The following is a 5857-nucleotide window of genomic DNA, read 5'->3' as shown; positions in this document are numbered from 1 at the left end:
TAATTTGTTGAACTAGTATTTGTGAAGGATTACATGCTCTTAAATTTGTTCCTCTTTAGTGCCTCCGCCACTTGATGAGGGAGTGGCTATTCTTTTTGTAGATGCATCCATTATGTGATTTTGTGTGCTTAATGTTTGGATGTGTCGCCATTTTGGCAAGACCCACCTTGCCTTGCAAGAAGGCATCCTACCTCATGGTTGTCTTGTTGTGAGTTGAAGGGGCGGAGTGAGACCCGCTAATTGTCTCATATCGGCTATATTATTAGGATAGGTTAGTATTGGTCCTAGTCTTTGTCACCTCTTTACTCGGGACGAGCAAAGGTTCGGTTTGGGGATATTTGATGTGACCATAATTAGCGCATATTTAGCCCTCGAATTAGCCTTGTTCCCATGCTTTTTAGTGCATATTTGGGTCATTTCTTATCTTTAGTTCTTTGTTTTGCATATTCTTTGAGATTTTGATCCCTTGGTAGGAAAGAAGTCAGAATCGTGCATTTTCATGGCAAAACGAGACTAAATTGATCGAATTCAATGACCAAGCATCAAGGAGACACAAGATTAGAAGGCCTTTGTACATATTATAGTAGAAGAGCAATGTTGAGAAAGGATCCTTGAGTCCCCAAGGAAATCCCCAAGGAATTTATGAAGAAAAGGGAAGAAAAGAAGAAGATATGTTGCTGAGTGACAATCCGAGCGGATTGTCACCAATCCGTCCGTCCCGCAGCTGCACAATCCGAGCGGCTTTGCTCTAATCCGCTCGGATTCCACCTCGACAATCCGGCCGGATTCCCTTGAATCCGCTCGGATTCCAACGCCAGATTCCGCCCGTCCCGACCTTATTCCGCCCGGATTCCAGCACAGCACGATTTCCTCTTCTCCAAGCTACAAAGAAAGAAGCCCTTCTCTCGAAAAATACCGGCTCCTCCTTGCTCAATCTAAAAAGTGTAATTACTAGTTTAGCCCTTAGTTAACCCTAATGCATCCTCCCTAATTTCCACTATAAATACACCATTAGTCTAATTAGAGGAGCATGTTCTTCTTATCAATAAATAGAGTAGTTAATATCAATCAAATCTCTCTTTAGTATTGTAATCAACAATTAATCAAGTTCTAATACAAGTTTTATTTCCTTAATCTCTCTTTTGTTCATCCTTTATTTTGGGTAATTGAAGATTATTTGGGTTATTATTGGGAGATTGACAACCTCTCAATCAAGCATTCAAGTACTTCTTTTATCTTTGCTTTATTATTGGAATCATTAGTAGGTATAATCTCTTAATCCCTTTTTAATTATTGTTAATTACTTTCATTTATTCATCATGTTTCATATTGTTGGTATGATTGACAACCTTGCTAGCATGATCAACATGATAATGAGTGAGTAGTCTCTTAGCTAGGGTTAAATGGGTGATTAGGAGAAACCAACATGGGGAATGATTCATGCTTAAATTAATATGCTTTCATGTTTTATTTGCTTGCTTGTTTTGATCTCAACTCATGCACATGTTATATTTGATGAAATGCTAAGCCTATGAATCCTTGCATTTACTATCATCTTCTATCTTTTCAATGAGACTTGTAACACATAACCCAACTCGAGTCTCATTAGACCATGCATGTTGTTGAGTAGGGAAGATTAAGTCGACTTGTAGGTGTTGTACAATCTAATCGATTCGGCTCCGGGACCCAAACTTTCCTAGGATTGTAAGATATAACCCAACTCAATCCATCACAACAATAATTGCTTGCTTATAGTTTGAGAACATGTTTGTATGATCAATTCCCATGATTCCCCTGTGATCCCATGACACCCTAGTGCCTTTAATCAATTGTTTACACCCCTTTAATTCATCTTGCTTGTTTATTTTCATTGCTATTTTAGTTTAGTGACCTTCTACATCAACCCAATTTGTGACACCCCCTTAGACATCACTAGTTGCAATAGAAATCTCATTTCAATACCCGTCCCTTGGGATCCGACCTTTACTTGCCTCTTTACTAATTGTAGAGTTGTTTGTGAAGTTGTAAATTGTGTTTTGATTCGACCGTGTCCCAACGACCACATCTTAATTTGTGAACACGAAACGGACTCGCATCAGTAATTGAGGATGGCATGGTACCAAGGTTCATCATGGCTTTCCTCGTCGTTGATAATGGCACAAATGTGGGCTGGCTCGCTCCTTCTCTCGACACATAGGGGCATTGAGGTCATGTTGTCAGGTATGTTAACGAGCGCGGCAAGTTTTGCCAGGGCATCAGCGAATTGATTTTTCTCTCGTGGCAAGTGGAAGTAGTCGACTTGGTCGAAGAACTTGGCCTCTTGACTGATCTTTGCTCGGTAGGGAGCTAAGCTGTCAGATCGGATTTTCCATGATCAGGATACCTGATTGATGATGAGCGAGGAATCGCCATGGACCCTCAATCTCTTGATGCCAAGTGTGATGGCTGCTTGTATGCCAATGAGACATGCTTCATATTCAGCGGCATTGTTGGTGACGGCGAAGTCTAGCTTGACCGAGATTGGAACATGTTCTCCCTCTGGTGAAATTATAAGGATTCATACCCCGAAGGCTCTCAGATTAGACGCACCATCAAAGTATAGGTCCCATGCGTCGGAGTCGGCACAAAGGATGTCTTTGTCAGGAAGTGACCATGTCTCGGTCGTAGGATCCTCGTTTACGGGATTTTGTGCTAGGAAATCGGCGACTGCTCTTCCCTTGATAACCTTGAGGGTACAAACTTGCGGTCAAACTCAGACAGCATGATTGTCCATCTAGACAGCCTTCTGTTTAGTACGGGTTTTTTGAAGATGTATTTAACCGGGTCCATCTTGGAGTAGATGTGGACCGTATAGCTGAGGATGTAATGCCGCAGCTTCTTTGTTGACCATACTAGGGCAAGGCATGTCTTTTCCTGTTGGGTATACCTCGTCTCGTACTCAATGAACTTTTTGCTGATGTAGTAGATGGCTCGCTCTTCGTTGCCAACTGTTTGTGCTAGCATTTCTCCCATGGCTGTGTTGGTAACAGTCAGGTATAGGGATAGAAGAATCCATGGTTGAGGTGGCATGAGGACAGGAGGTTTGGATAGGATTTCCTTTATCCTGTCGAAGGCTTTCTGACAGTCGTCGTCCCAATCGGTGTGATCGGAGGCGCGAAGCTTTTTGAATATTGGTTTACAAATCATAGTGAGCTTGGCAATGAACCGGCTGATGTATTGGACCTGACCGAGAAATCCCCGAATCACCTTCTCATTCCTAGGCCGAGGCATTTGTTGAAGGGCTTTTATTTTGGTTGGATCAATCTCTATGCCACTTTTGCTGACGACATATCCCAAGAGTTTTCCGGAGGTGACCCTGAATGCACACTTCTGAGGATTTAGTCTCATGTTGTATTTCCGTAGACGAGCGAAGAATTTCCGGAGGGCACTGATGTGGCCGTCCTGTTCTTTTGATTTGACAAGCATGTCATCGACATATACCTCCACCTCCTTGTGCATCATGTCATGTAGGAGAGTGGTAGCGGTTCTTTGATAGGTTGCCCCGGCGTTGATGAGACCGAAAGGCATAACCGTGTAGCAATATGTACCCCACTGTGTAGTGAATGCTGTCTTGTGCATGTCTTCCTCAGCCATTTTAATCTAGTTGTACCCAGCATACCCTTCCATGAATGATAGGAGAGCATGTTCGGCAGTATTGTCCACCAGAATGTCAACATGTGGCAAAGGGAAGTCGTCTTTTGGACTCGCCTTATTCAGATCCCTGAAGTCGACGCAAACCCGAATTCTTCCGTCTTTTCTTGGTATCGGCACAATGTTTGCCCCCCAGTCAGAGTATTCAGACACTTTGATGAACCCAACCTTGAACTGTTTGTCTACTTCTTCTTTGATTTTTAGGGCCCATTCAGGACGCATCCGGCGTAGCTTCTGTTTCACAGGTTTAGCCCCGGGTTTAGCGGGTATCCGGTGCTCTACAATTTCTCTGTCAATCCTAGGCATGTCTCTGTAAGACCAGGCGAACACGTCCTTGTATTCGTGAAGGAGGTCAATGAACTGCTAACTTTCCGAGGGGTCCAGGGTTGTCCCTATCCTAAGTTCTTGAGGTGTATTGTCGGTTCCTACGTTAATAGGTTCGATTTCCTCAATGATGGGGGTTCTGGTTTCCCTTTTGTCAAGTTCTTTGGCTAGGTGAGGTGGGTAGTCACTCAAGTCAAATTCCTCATAGTTATTCAGAATTGCATTGTAGTTAAAATGAGGCGAGTTATAAGCAAACTTAGCGTTCATTAAGTTGACAAGAGCGAAAAGCTCGGAAAGGACAAACATCTCGTGGTCAGTCAGAGGCGACACAACAGAGGAAGTGGCCCCTGGAACAGGCTCCAGGTTATCACCATTCATAGGAATGGGGGTGACCCTAATAGACTCAGCCTCTGAATCAACCACGACTTTGTGATAGAACAATGGGAAGGTGACCTTGACTGGGATATCAGGAGCGTTAGGAGCTACGACAGACTCTGAATCCGACTCAGACTCAGACTCAGATCCTTCTTCACTTCCCTCCTTGAACATAGGGCCTTCTCCAGTTGTTATCTTGAGAATGCGGCCTTGGCGATCGGTCCACTTGACAGTCTTCCTCCAGCCTTGGGTAGCTTTCTCCGGGTCAGTATCGGAGATCAAGGCGGTTGGATCAAATTGATTGTCTTTCAGGGCAATGTTGATGATGTCCTCATAGTCGAGGTGTCTGACGTTATCTTCCCCAAAGAGGAGTGTGACAGCTTGTCCGTCAAGGCATGGTGACGGCTTGGACTCAGTTGATGCAGCTTCGATGTTGTCAGGGATAAAGTAGCAGTCCTGGAAGACTTCCACTCCCGGGTACCTAGCCTTCACCACAGAGTCATATATTGGCTCCGGAAAGCCATGGTAGAGCTCGGACTCTCCCTCGGGGACAAAGTATCCATTGAGAGTCAGATGGTAGGGACGGAGGATGACTCCTTGCTTCTTGCATTTTAGGACTAGGAGGTTCATCTCCTGGATATCTTCATCGGTGGGTTCGTATCCCAGCCCAAAGGGAATGTTGAGGACTTTAGCCTGCTTCAAGGGAGGCAATGGGTCCTTTAGTGGATTGAGCGGCAGACCCGGGAAATAACCCTGACGCATCATAATCCGGTTGACCGTGAGGTTGGTGAACGGGTCGCAATCAGAGGGCGTCAATTCATCAGTTATGGCGTTCACGGCTTGGAAACCCCACATTTCATTGTCGTCCTCCTCAATGGCTTGGGAGGCCATCCCCTTTCTCATAACTGCTTTGATTGGGGAAGCGGGAATCGTGATCGTTTCCCCGTTGAAGGGGACCCTGATATTTTGGTGGAGAGTTGATGTGACCGCCTTGACGGCGTGAATTCAGGAACGTCCCAGGAGCATGTTGAAGGACGCCTCGATGTCGACCACTTGAAAACTGGTTTGTCTTTCCAGCGGCCCAGTTGCGACGGTCAAAGTGACAAGCCCGGCGACCTTGCGACGAGTGTCGTCGTAGGCGCGTACTCCTTGATTCGTTGGGATCAAATTAGATTCCTTGATACCCAGCCTGTGGGCAGTCTTGAGAGGAATGACATTCACGGTGGAACCGTCATCCACGAGGACCATGGGTATATTTTTCTGGAGGCATTGTACGGTGATATACAGGGCCAAGTTATGATTGGCTCCGAACGGAGGGATGTCCTCGTCGGAGAAGACGACTGGGTTATTCAGATTAGGGGCGTCCCTCGTCATACGCGCCACTATTTCTTCTGGGGAGGAGGTGGAGGGCACGGTTAATTTTCCCAAGGCCTGCAGCAAGGCTTGTCGATGCTTAAAATACGTTTTG

Source organism: Silene latifolia, chromosome X, assembly GCF_048544455.1.
Source record: "Silene latifolia isolate original U9 population chromosome X, ASM4854445v1, whole genome shotgun sequence".
Classification (NCBI taxonomy): Eukaryota; Viridiplantae; Streptophyta; class Magnoliopsida; order Caryophyllales; family Caryophyllaceae; genus Silene; species Silene latifolia.
Note: the sequence above shows the minus strand (reverse complement) of the source record.